At 55.8% G+C, this 13,712-nt stretch overlaps 1 protein-coding gene and 1 pseudogene across 1 annotated transcript in view; one reads left to right on the top strand and one right to left on the bottom strand.

Annotated features, from left to right (window-relative positions):
• Window positions 1–13,712, top strand: part of LOC136570728 (uncharacterized) — a 2,607,743-nt pseudogene that overhangs the window by 947,360 nt on the left and 1,646,671 nt on the right.
• The window catches only part of LOC136570729 (uncharacterized), a 2,347,277-nt gene that overhangs the window by 799,139 nt on the left and 1,534,426 nt on the right, over window positions 1–13,712 (bottom strand).

Raw genomic sequence — 13,712 nt, 5'->3', positions numbered from 1 at the left:
AGGCCAACAATAACAGGCTTTCCTGTTTCATCGACCCCAACACACGTTGAGTTTGAAGGTCTCTCTGCCCAGGTACATCTCTAGTCCGGCCATCTGGGCTCCAGAAAACCCTCCCAAACACAAAGATTCAGCCCTGGAAAAGCCTCCCAGGGGGTCCCCGTCCCTGGTCCCTCCCCTCTGGAGTTCAGGAGTTCCCCCTTGTTCCAGCTGCTGGGGTCACGCTTGGATTGGGGGTCCCCCTTCTCCTGGGTGCCCGCCCTGCCCAGGCTGCTGGCAGTGCCAGCAATGCCCAAAGCTCCCCCCTCTTGGCTCTCCCCATTTCGGGATGCCGGGGCTGTTTGGGCTCCCGGGCTCCCTTCTCCCCTCATTCTCTGCTCTGGGCTGCAGCGGCTCCAAGGAGTCCCCCCTGCCCCTCTCCAGGCTCTTGAGGCTCCCGCCAATGGCGGCGCTCCCCCCTCTCTGGGCTCCCCACTTTGGCCTCCTGGGGGACACAGGGCTCTGCTCCTCCAGGCTGCCTCTGCCGGCAGCCGCCACCGCCACCCCCCGATGTCCCCCCGAGGGGCCTTTTCCGCTCAGCCTTGGACTTCTTCATTCTCCAAACATCCCCCCAAAAACCCAACCCAGGGACCCCCCGGGATATCCGGGCCGGGCTCCCCCTGCCCGCTCACCTGCGCCATGGGGGGCGCGACGATCCCACAGGTGGGGGCTGCGAATTCAGGCAGGGATCGAGACCGCGTGGCTCCCGCAGCTCAGCCTTGATCCGCCTTTGTCCCTCCTCTTCCTCTTCCTCCCGCTCCTCCTCTGTCCTATCTCCGCCGCCCTCTCCTCCTCCCCCCTAACCCCGCCTCCTTCCCTGCTCTTTCTCCTCCTGCTCCTCCTCTTCCATTCCCCCTCCTCCTCCTCCTCCTCCCCTGTCGTATCTCCATCGCCTTCTCCTCTTCCATCCCGCCCCTTCCATGCCTTTTCCTTCTCCTCCTCCTCCCTAACCCCTCCTCCTTCTCCTCCTTCCATCGCTGCTCTCTCTCCGCCTTCATCCCTCCCCCTGCTCCTCCCCCCTTACCCGCCTCCTCCTCCCCCTCCATCCCTGCCCTTCCCTCCCTCCTCCTCCTCCCCCAGCAGCAGCCACACCCTCGGTGCCCCGTTCCCGCAGCCCTCGCAGCCCGCGGCAGCAGCGGCGATGGAGCCGGGACAGGTCGGCATGGGCAGCGCGGGGCTCTCGGCTGCTCCCAGCCGCTGCGGGCGGGGGGAAGCCGGCCCGGGCCAAAGGAGAGGCAAACTGGGCAAACTGGGGGCTGCACATCCAAACTGGGCCTTGCTGGGGACCCTGCCTGGCCACTGCCAGCCCTTGGGGCTCCTCTCGGCACATGCGCCAGGGGGGAACGCACACAGGCCTGGGGGATCCCAGCAGTGGCAGCACTGCCAGGGACTGGGCTGCACTGGGATCGTACTGGGAGCGACTGGGGCTCTACTGGCTTTGTACTGACATCAAACTGGGATCGTACTGGGAGTGACTGGGGCTGTACTGGGTTTATATTGATATCGTACTGGGATCATACTGGGATCATACTGGGAGTGTATTGGGGATGTACTGGCTGTGTACTTGGATCGTACTGGGAGTGACTGGGAATATACTGGCATCATACTGGGAGTGACTGGGACAATTCTAGGTTTCTATTGATATTATACTGGTATCGTGCTGGGACGGGACTGGGTTTGTACTGACATCATACTGGGATCATACTGCCATGCCAGGGCAGACTGTGATCGCACTGATGGACACTGGGATCATACTGGGATCATACTGGGAGAGAGTAGGAGCCTGCAGGAGGTAACTGAGACCACGTTAGGGGCAAATGGGATATACTGGGAGTGACTGGGATGGAGGAGCTGTGAGCAACTGGGATCATGCTAGGAGCAACTGGGAGGATCTGGGAGTGACTGGGAGCCTGCTGGGGGTGATTGGAAACTGCTGGGATTATACTGGGATGAACTGGGATCATGCTGGAGCTGACTGGGATCATTCTGGCAGTGAGTGCCACTACACTGAGGCTGACTGGGAGTGCTTGGGAGCAAATGGGATCATACTGGATGAACTGGAAAGATGCTGGAGGGAACTGGGCTACACTGGGAAATACTGGGAGTGACTGGAACAAAAGTGAGGGTGAAAGAGAGCAACTGGAACCATGTGGAGCACAACTGGTTCAGACTGGCAGGGACTGGGAGCACACTGGGCTCATCTCTGGATCATACTGGGAGGGACTGGACTAATACTGGGAGGATCTGAGAGGGACTGGGAGCACACCCTGCACATCATCCCCCAGACTGGGCCTGACTGGGAGCAACTGGGAGCACGCTGGCAGCAAATGGCATCATACTGGGACTGACTGGGCTGATCTAGGGAGCAACTGGAACCATGCTGGAGGCAGCTGGGACCATACTGGGAGAGACTGGAAGCAACTGGGATTATACTGGGACCACACTGGGAAGGCTGGCCTGTGACTGGGATCAAACTGGAGCTTACTGGGATCATATTGGGGTTGAAAGGGAGCGACTGGGATCACACTTTGGGCTACTGGGAGCAGCTGAGGGAAACTGGGATGATGCTGCAAGCAAACTGGAGGAACTGGGAAGGACTGGATGCCTGCTGGAGGCAACTGGGATCTACTGGGCATGACTGGGGGATCATACTGGGATAACTGACACCTTACTGGGGCCACTGGCAGTGCCTGGGAATGACTGCAGACATGCTGGGGGCAACTGGGATATACTGGGAGTGTCTGGAACCATACTGGGGGCACTGGAACCACACTGGGAACAACTGGGACCATGCTGGGGAGAACTGGGACCATACTGGGGGCAACTGGGAGTGAGTGGGACCATGCTGGGAGGGACTGGGATCATATGGGGAGTGACTGGGAGTAGAGCAGGGGCAACTGGGTTCAACTGGGACCATCCTGGGAGTGTCTGTAACCATAGGGGAGTGATGGAAGCACACTGGGAACAGCTGGGCCCATGCTGGGAGCAACTGGGATCACACTGGGGGCACTGGCATCAGACTGGGAGTGACTGGGAGCAACTGGGATTAGACTGCAAGGGACTGGGATCATACTGGGAGTGGCTACACTCATACTGGGATTATACTGGGCGTGAATGGAACCTGACTGGGGCTTACTGGGAGCTACTGGGCCCATGTTGGGAGGAAAATGTGACCCACTGGGAGCAACTGGGATCGGCTGGAAGGTTCTGGAACCATGCTGAGAGGACTGAGACTACAACTGGGGCAACTGGGATCATCCTGGGAGCAACTGGGGCCACCCTTTGAGCAACAGATGGAAACTGGGATGATGCTAGAGGAAACTGGGAGGAACTGGGAAAGACTGGGATCATTCTGAGGTAACTGAAACATACTGGGAGTGTCTCTAACCATCCTGGGGGCACTGGAACCACACTGGGAACAGCTGGGATCATGCTGGGAGCAACTGGGACGATGCTGGGGGAAACTGAATCTACCCTGGAGGCAACTGGGCACGACTGGGACCCTGCTGGGAGGGACTGGGACTATTCTTGGGGCAACTGGGATCATCATGGGAGGAACTGGGAACAGCTGGAATTATGCTGGGAGCAACTGGGATCACACTGGGATCCCAGTGAGAGCAGCTGAGTCCATGCTGGCTTACACTGGGATCTCATTGAGAGCGACTGGAATCACACTGGGATTGGCTGGGAGTGGCTGGTTTTGTGGATTTTGGGGGTTTGGATTTTGGGGGATTTTCTTGGCATTTTGAGGGGGAGTTTTTCTGGGGGTGTTTGGGGGTTTATTGAATTTTTTTGTGGCTCTTTTTGAATTTTGGGGCTTTTACTGGGATTTTGTTGGGATTTTTTGGGATTCTCAGAAATTCCTGGGGTTTTATTGGGACTTTTAGGAGATTTTGGGGTATTTTATTGGAATTGTGGTAGCATTCAGAGGGATTAATTGGGGATTTGGGGTTTTGGGGATTTTTGGTGGGATTTGGGGGGTTTTGGATGTTGCCAGGATTTCTTTGGATCTTGGGGGAGATTTTGTGGGACTTTTGATGGTTTTGGGGACATCTTTGATGGATTTGCGGAGTTTAATCAGGATTTTTGGGGTTTTTGGGATTCCAAAATATTTTGTTGGATTCTGGGGTGTTCTAATGGGATTTTGAGAGATTTAATTGGGATTTAGTGGGTTTTATTGGGACTTTTGGGGCTTTTAAGGAGATTTTGGTGCCTCTCAGCCCTTCCCCACACCCAGGGAATGCCGCAAAGCCCCCCTAAAATTCCACTAAAACCCCACAAATCCCCAAAAATTACAAGAAAACCCTCAAAAACCCCACGGAATCTCCAAACATCCCAGTGGAACTCACCAAAATTTAAAAAAACTCACAGAATTTCCAATAAATCTCCCCAAAAAAACCCCCACAACCCCAACAAAACACCCAAAATCCAAAACCCCCCAAAATCACATTACCATCTCAAAACCCAATAATTCTCCCCAAAAACCCCAATCATTTCCCCCCAAACTCCCAAGAAAATCTCCCAAAGATCAAAAAAGCCACCCCCAAATCCCCAAAAACCCTCTCAAAACCCCAAAATCCCCACAAATCCCCCCAGACTCAGTGGGGCCGTCCTGGATCAGGGGGCACCGCCCGGTGGAACAGGAGCCACTTCAGGGGGCCCTGGGAGCTTTTTGGGGAGGGGGCACCATGGGAGACCCCCCAAAAACGGGGGAGGGGGGAACCCCTGCAGTGCCCCCTTCCCCCGAAACCCCCAGACCCCGGTTCAGGGTGGGCCTGGGACCCCCCGGGACCCCCAAATCTCCCCCAGGACCCCCAGAGCCCCCCAAGGTTGGCCCAGAACCCCCCTGAGAGCCCCCAGACCCCAATGGGGCCCAGCCCAGGATGTCCCCTGAGACCCCCCCCAGACCCTTCCCAAGACCCCACCCAGGACCCTCCAGACCCCTCCCCAAACCCAACTCAGGCTCCCCCAGCCCCTCCCCAGATCGCGCCGGGACCTCTCCCCAAAACTCCCCAAACCCCCCCCACCAGACCCTCTCCCAAAACCCTTCCAGACCCCCCAAAGCCCCTCCCCAAAACCTCCAAAACCCTCCTAGGACACCCCCAGGAACCCCCCAGAGCCCTCCCCAAATTCCCCCAGGACCATCCCAACACCCCCAGACCCTCCCAAGACCTTCCTACGACCCCTCCCAAAAACCCCCTCAGACCCTCCCACGACCCCCCCCCCCTCCCGAGACCCCTCTTAGGACCCATCCGCACCCCCCAGGTCCCCCCACAGTGCCCCAGGACCCCTCCCCAGACCCCCCCAAACCCTGGACCCCTCCCCAAAGCCCCCCCAGACCCCCCGGACCCTCCCCCGCCCCCCCCCGATCCCCTCTCAGGCCCCTCCCGCTCCTGTCCCGAGCCCGGGGGGTCCCGGCGGCGGCGGGGAAGGGGGCGCCGCTTCTGGCTCCCCTCTGATTGGCTGGGACGGCGAGGGGGAGGCGGGCCTTGCTGAGGGGAGCCGCGCCGTGATTGGTTAGTTCGGGACGTGCAGCGCGCTGATTGGTTGGTTCGGGGCGGGGCGCGCCGCCATTGCTGAGAGCCCGCACACGCGGTGGAGGCGCGAGATTGAGGGTATAGTGGAGCTGAGGTGAGGCCGGGGACAAACTGGGGGGGCTTGGGGCGGGTCTGAGGGGAAATTGGGGATTTTTGGGGGCATCGACGGGAAACACGAGTGTGTGCTGTGGGTTTGGGGGGAATGAGGGGGTCTGAGGGGGCTTTGGTGGGTCTGAGGTGGCTTTAGGGAGCTTTGGGGGAAGCTTGAGAGCGTCTGGAGCGTTCTCAGGTGGGTTTAGGGGGAACTGAGAGGAATTGGGAGAGTCTGAGGGGATTTTGGGGGATTGCGAGAGGAACTGGGGGGTTGTGAGTGGATCTGGGGGGGTTTTGAGGTGGGTCTTGAGAAATTTGGGGGAGTCTGAGGCGGTTTCTTAGGGTTTGGGGGGGATTGAGGGGTCTGAGGGGGATTTGGGGCAGTCTGATGGATTTGGGGGCGTCTCAGGTGGGTCTGGGGTGAATTTTGGGGGGAAATGGGGGGGTCTGAGAGTCCTGGGGAGGTTTTGGGGGTCTTCGGGAGGGTTTGGGGGTCCAGAGTGGTCCTGGGCCAACCTTGGGGGGCTCTGGGGGTCCTGGGGGAGATTTGGGGGTCCCGGGGGGTCCCAGGCCCACCCTGAACCGGGGTCTGGGGGTTTCAGGGGGAGGGGGCACAGCAGGGGTTCCCCCCCCGTTTTTGGGGGGTCTCCCATGGTGCCCCCTCCCCAAAAAGCTCCCAGGGCCCCCTGAAGTGGCTCCTGTTCCACCGGGCGGTGCCCCCTGATCCAGGACGGCCCCACTGAGTCTGGGGGGGTTTGTGGGGATTTTGGGGTTTTGAGAGGGTTTTTGGGGATTTGGGGGTGGCTTTTTTGGGACTTTGGGGAATTTTATTGTGAGTTTAGGAGGGGTTATTGGAGCTTTTGTGGGAGAATTACTGGGTTTTGGTGGGAGTTATGTGATTTTGGGGGATTTCATTGGGGTTGTGGGGGTTTCTTGGGGGGAGATTTAGTGAAATTGTTGGGACTATTTTAAAATTTTGCTGAGTTCCACTGGGATTCTCGGGGGTATTTGAGGGTTATCTTGTAATTTTTGGGGATTTTATGGGGTTTTTGTGGAATTTAAGGGGAGTTTGGGGCATTCCCTGGGTTGGGGAAGGGCTGAGAGGAACCAAAATCTCCTTCAAGGCCAAATAAAACCCACTAAATCCCAATTAAATCTCTCAAAATCTCATTAGAACGCCCCAGAATCCCAATGTAAACCCACAAAATCCTTTGAATTCCCAATAACCCCAAAAATCCTGATTAAACTCCTCAAATCCCCACAAAATGTCCCCAAAACCATCAAAAGTCCCAGAAAATCTCCCCCAAGATCCAAAGAAATCCTGGCAACACCCAAAAAACCCCACAAAACGCCCCAAATTCCACCACAAATCCCAAAAACCCCAAATCCCCAATTAATCCCTCTGAATGCCACCACAATTCCAATAAAATACCCCAAAATCTCGTAAAAATCCCAATAAAAACTCCAGAATTTCTGAGAATCCCAAAAAATCCCAACAAAATCCCAGTAAAAGCCCCAAAATTCAAAAAGAGCCACAAAAAATTCAATAAACCCCCAAACACCCCCAGAAAAACTCCCCCTCAAAATGCCAAGAAAATCCCCCAAAATCCAAACCCCCAAAATCCACAAAACCAGCCACTCCCAGTCAATCCCAGTGTGATTCCAGTCGCTCTCAATGAGATCCCAGTGTAACCCAGCATGGACTCAGCTGCTCTCACTGGGATCCCAGTGTGATCCCAGTTGCTCCCAGCATAATTCCAGATGTTCCCAGTTCCTCCCATGATGATCCCAGTTGGCCCAAGAATAGTCCCAGTCCCTCCCAGCAGGGTCCCAGTCGTGCCCAGTTGCCTCCAGGGTAGATTCAGTTTCCCCCAGCATCGTCCCAGTTGCTCCCAGCATGATCCCAGCTGTTCCCAGTGTGGTTCCAGTGCCCCCAGGATGGTTAGAGACACTCCCAGTATGTTTCAGTTACCTCAGAATGATCCCAGTCTTTCCCAGTTCCTCCCAGTTTCCTCTAGCATCATCCCAGTTTCCATCTGTTGCTCAAAGGGTGGCCCCAGTTGCTCCCAGGATGATCCCAGTTGCCCCAGTTGTAGTCTCAGTCCTCTCAGCATGGTTCCAGAACCTTCCAGCCGATCCCAGTTGCTCCCAGTGGGTCACATTTTCCTCCCAACATGGGCCCAGTAGCTCCCAGTAAGCCCCAGTCAGGTTCCATTCACGCCCAGTATAATCCCAGTATGAGTGTAGCCACTCCCAGTATGATCCCAGTCCCTTGCAGTCCAATCCCAGTTGCTCCCAGTCACTCCCAGTCTGATGCCAGTGCCCCCAGCGTGGTCCCAGTTGCTCCCAGCATGGGCCCAGCTGTTCCCAGTGTGCTTCCATCACTCCCCTGTGGTTACAGACACTCCCAGGATGGTCCCAGTTGGACCCAGTTGCCCCTGCTCTAGTCCCAGTCACTCCCCAGATGATCCCAGTCCCTCCCAGCTTGGTCCCACTCACTCCCAGTTGCCCCCAGTGTGGTCCCAGTTCTCCCCAGCGTGGTCCCAGTTGTTCCCAGTGTGGTTCCAGTGCCCCCAGTATGGTTCCAGACACTCCCAGTATATCCCAGTTGCCCCCAGCATGTCTGCAGTCATTCCCAGGCACTGCCAGTGGCCCCAGTAAGGTGTCAGTTATCCCAGTATGATCCCCCAGTCATGCCCAGTAGATCCCAGTTGCCTCCAGCAGGCATCCAGTCCTTCCCAGTTCCTCCAGTTTGCTTGCAGCATCATCCCAGTTTCCCTCAGCTGCTCCCAGTAGCCCAAAGTGTGATCCCAGTCGCTCCTCTCAACCCCAATATGATCCCAGTAAGCTCCAGTTTGATCCCAGTCACAGGCCAGCCCTCCCAGTGTGGTCCCAGTATAATCCCAGTTGCTTCCAATCTCTCCCAGTATGGTCCCAGCTGCCTCCAGCGTGGTTCCAGTTGCTTCCTAGATCAGCCCAGTCAGTCCCAGTATGATGCCATTTGCTGCCAGCGTGCTCCCAGTTGCTCCCAGTCAGGCCCAGTCTGGGGGATGATGTGCAGGGTGTGCTCCCAGTCCCTCTCAGATCCTCCCAGTATTAGTCCAGTCCCTCCCAGTATGATCCAGAGATGAGCCCAGTGTGCTCCCAGTCCCTGCCAGTCTGAACCAGTTGTGCTCCACATGGTTCCAGTTTCTCTCTTTCACCCTCACTTTTGTTCCAGTCACTCCCAGTTCCTCCTAGCATGATCCCAGTTGCTCACAGCTGCACCCAGTCATCCTCAGCACCATCCCAGTCACTCCCAGTATGATCCCAATTGCCCATAACATGGTGTCAATTGCCCCCAGCAGGCTCCTACTCACTACCAGTATGATCCCAGTACGATCCCAGTATGATGTCAGTACAAAGCCAGTACAGCCCCAGTCGCTCCCAGTCCGATCCCAGTGCAGCCCAGTCCCTGGCAGTGCTGCCACTGCTGGGATCCCCCAGGCCTGTGTGCGTTCCCCCCTGGCGGATGTGCCGAGAGGAGCCCCAAGGGCTGGCAGTGGCCAGGCAGGGTCCCCAGCAAGGCCCAGTTTGGATGTGCAGCCCCCAGTTTGCCCAGTTTGCCTCTCCTTTGGCCCGGGCCGGGTTGCCCCCGCCCGCAGCGGCTGGGAGCAGCCGAGAGCCCCGCGCTGCCCATGCCGACCTGGCCCGGCTCCATCGCCGCTGCTGCCGCGGGCTGCGAGGGCTGCGGGAACGGGGCACCGAGGGTGTGGCTGCTGCTGGGGGAGGAGGAGGAGGGAGGGAAGGGCAGGGATGGAGGGGGAGGAGGAGGCGGGGTTAGCGGGGAGGAGCAGGGGGAGGGATGAAGGCGGAGAGAGAGCAGCGATGGAAGGAGGAGGGGTTAGGAAGGAGAAGGAGAAGGAGAAGGAGAAGGAGAAGGAGAAAGAAGGAGAAGGAGAAGGAGAAGGAGAAGGAGAAGGGATGGAAGAGGAGAAGGAGGTGGAGATAACACAGAGGAGGGGGAGGAAGAGGAAGAGTAGGGACAAGGGCGGATCAAGGCTGAGCTGCGGGAGCCACGCGGTCTCGATCCCTGCCTGAATTCGCAGCCCCCACCTGTGGGATCATCGCCCCCCCCATGGTGCAGGTGAGCAGGGAGGGGGAGCCCGGCCTGGATATCCCAGGTGGTCCCTGGGTTGGGTTTTTGGGAGGATGTTTGGAGAATGAAGAAGTCCAAGGCTGAGCGGAAAAGGCCCCTCGGGGGGACATCGGGGGTGGCGGTGGCGGCTGCCGGCAGAGGCAGCCTGGAGGAGCAGAGCCCTGTGTCCCCCAGGAGGCCAAAGTGGGGAGCCCAGAGAGGGGGGAGCGCCGCCATTGGCGGGAGCCTCAAGAGCCTGGAGAGGGGCAGGGGGGACTCCTTGGAGCCGCTGCAGCGCAGAGCAGAGAATGAGGGGAGAAGGGAGCCCGGGAGCCCAAACAGCCCCGGCATCCCGAAATGGGGAGAGCCAAGAGGGGGGAGCTTTTGGCATTGCTGGCCCTGCCAGCAGCCTGGGCAGGGCGGGCACCCAGGAGAAGGGGGACCCCCAATCCAAGCGTGACCCCAGCAGCTGGGACAGGGGGGAACCCAGGAACACCAGAGGGAGGGCACCAGGGATGGGGAAGCCCTGGGAGGCTTTTTCAGGGCTGAATCTTGGTGTTTAGGAGGGTTTACTGGAGCCCTGATGGCCGGTGACTTGTAGAGATGTACTTGGTCGGAGGGACCTTTAAACTCAACGTGTGTTGGGGAAGATGAAACAGGAAAGCCTTATAAATATGATTGTCTGGCAAAAGATTTTGAGAATATAGAAACTATAAGCAAGATTGAAATGAAAGCAAGCTTTTAGATACCTTAGTTACTGAACAAGTGGAAAACAATGGTGTGGCCCAACTGAATGTTATCCTCTTCTGATGAAACAACTCCCACTGCTAGCAGACAGGTCCAAGGGTCACAGCAGACCCTACTAGCTCAGCTGAAGGGGTCCAAAGAGGAGTTTTTAGGGTTGAAAATGTAACACAGTATGGTGATGTAATGATTCTTACAGGCTATATGTAAATGCTATTGGATTTGTATCTTGTACTGGACTGGTTAGTGAGAAATAGAATATTTAACACAGAAGAAGATTCATTGTATTGTAACGGGAACCTTACTCTCTTACACTCTTCCCCTCTTACTCTCTCACCCTCTCATCCTCTCTGCTCCTCTCTTCTCTCAGGCCTGCTCCAAGCTGTGGCTGGCAGCTCCAAGCAGGGCCCTGCACCCAGGCCCTTTGCAATAAACCGCAAGTTCCACGACCTGGCTGCAGAGATCTCTCGTCTCCATCCGTCCCGACTGTGCTACCCCTGACGCTCCTACAAACGCGCTCATCCCTTGTTTTCCCCAAACCAGGATTTCCCATTGCCAACCCCTGGGAGGCTGCGAGGAAGAGGAAGATGCCCCGGGACACTGAGGCAGGTGAGGAGGAAGTCAGTGCCCCTTTCCCCTCTGTGCTGCTCCATCTCCCAGCCCAGCAGGGCCCCCAGCGTCAGCACAGCCCTGGGGGGATCTCATTGCCCTTGCCTGTGGCACGGAGGCAAATCCCATGCTGTCCTTGTCCTTCCTCGCCCAGAGCAGGAGCTGAGCATGGAGAGCAGGGAGGACAAATGCCCGCGGCAGAACCTGGTGGCAGAGGCCGTTTTGAGCGGCTCCATGGCGCAGGAAGCCAATGGGGAGGAAAAGGCCCGGAGATGCCACACGAGGAGGGGCTGCAAACGCAGATGGCGGGGATGTGAGGGGGAAAGAGCCAGCCTGGGCCGGGAAGGCGGCCGGAGATGGAGCCAGAGCTCGGAGCTGGTGCTCCATGAGCAGCTCCATGATGGGGAGAAGCCCCACACATGCGTGGAGTGTGGGAAGAGCTTCAGGTGGAATTGCCACCTGATCAGGCACCAGAGGATCCACACTGGGGAAAGGCCCTACGAGTGTGGGGAGTGTGGGAAGAGCTTCAGCTGCAGCTCCAGCCTGATCAAGCACCAGAGGTCCCACACTGGGGAGAGACCCTATGAGTGCTCCGAGTGTGGGAAGAGCTTTCAGACCAGCTCGAGTCTCTTCCAGCACTATCGGATTCACACAGAGGAGAGGCCCTTCCAATGCCCCGACTGCAGGAAGGGATTCAGGCAGAACTCCACCCTCATCACCCACCGGCGCATCCACACAGGGGAGAGGCCCTACGAGTGTGATAAATGCAGGAAGAGGTTTCAGACCAGCTCCAGTCTCCTCCAGCACTATCGGATTCACAGAGAGGAGAGGCCCTTCCAATGCCCAGACTGCAGGAAGGGATTCCAGCGCAACTGCACCCTCGTCACCCACCGGCGCATCCACACAGGGGAGAGGCCCTACGAGTGTCCCCAGTGTGGGAAGAGCTTCTCCTGCAGCTCTCACTTGACCCAACACCAACGGAGGCACCGGTAAGGGAAGCCCTGCGAGTGCCCCGAGTGCGGGAAGAGCTTCGTGCGCTGCTGCAGCTCCATCCTCCACTGGAGGAGGCACTTTGGGCACAACCCTGGTCACTCACATTCCCTGTGATCCATGTTGGGAACACGCCTGGCTGTTTCTCCTTTGGTTTGGCTTTAATTTTTGCTCTTCTCAATATCTTTGCACTCCAAAAACCAAGAGGGATTGATCTGTTACCTTAAAACCACTCAAATCCCACTGAAAACAACTAAGTTTTAAGCCATAAATGCTCAATCCCACTTCAAATTGCTTGTTCCCTCCTCAAAAAAACTCAGTCCCAGGATAAACTTGCTCAATTCCACAGCCATCAGGGTGAGATGGGGTTGGAAGGAGATTGGGAGAAGTGGGATCATGTGGAGCAGTGGGATGGGGATTGTGTGGGCCTGGGTGTGTGGCATGTATTTGATAGCAAATAAAACTTTCAAGAGGTCCTGATTTCTGTCCCGTTCATTTTCAGTCAGTTCTGTTTGCAGAGTGCCACCTTGTCAGCTGATTCAATTCCTATAAAAGTCCCATTTTTAAATCATCTAACCCAAACAGTCCAAAAACCAATATCCAAGTAAAGCCACTCACCTGTAATTAAATTTTTAAAAAATATTTTAATTGTTTTTGAGTATCTAAGGGTGATAAAGTTTAATTGTTTGGTTAAAATGTCTGAGAAATTATACTGTTGTTTGGTTTTGTGTTTAGTATATTTGTAATATGAATTGTTTCACTACGGTGTGTTAGATTGTATGTTAGTTTTTTTAGATATTTTTTATCTAAAGTACATTAGTCATCGAGTTAAAACTTTCAAAAGGGATTTCTTGGTATATAATTTGTTTATTTATATGCATTGGTAATATTATAGCAACAATTGTTGTTTTTTTGGGTTGAACCATTGGAATATCGTAAGGAAGACTTGAGATTTTTATATTTCATTTTTATTATAATTTATTTAATTTTAATTATTATTTCTTTATTTATAATTCTAATTTTTTTGAGATGTGTCCTGGTTTAGGGCAAATTTGAGAGAAAACCTCCCCGGGGGCTCCTCCAGAAAGCAAAGCCACAGGGCCCTCCCCCCAACCGGTTCGGGAGGGATTGCTCAGAGAGAAGTGGAAAGAACCTGTTCATTTAACAGGCAGAGCACCCCCAGCACACAAAATGAACAATACCCATGACACCGCTCTTTCCCGGCTCTGAAAAGGATCACAAATTCAGAAAGTCTCTCTTGGGGGTGGTCGCTCTGTTCTCAGTCCCTCCGGCGCTGGGGCAGCTGCTGCAGCCACAAGGTGCAAACTCTCGGTGTTTCCCAGGTCCCAGTCCAGAGCAGGTTCAAGTAATTCTGAAAAAAGGAAAGGAAAAACAGTCCAGGGAAAAATTCAGACTGCTTAGCTAAACTAACTAATGAGCAGAAGCAAAAAGCGAGAGCAAAGCAGGAGCAAGAGCAAAGCAAAAAGCCAAGCAAAAAGCAAAAGCAGCACCATGTACTGCCCCGTCTCTGTGTCCCACCAGCTGTGGAGGAGCAGGCTGATAAGAAACCAAAACAAAACTTTCAC

The sequence above is a fragment of the Molothrus aeneus genome, unplaced genomic scaffold, assembly GCF_037042795.1.
Source record: "Molothrus aeneus isolate 106 unplaced genomic scaffold, BPBGC_Maene_1.0 scaffold_36, whole genome shotgun sequence".
NCBI classification, from domain to species: domain Eukaryota; kingdom Metazoa; phylum Chordata; class Aves; order Passeriformes; family Icteridae; genus Molothrus; species Molothrus aeneus.
Note: the sequence above shows the minus strand (reverse complement) of the source record. Positions and strands in the feature narration are given on the sequence as shown.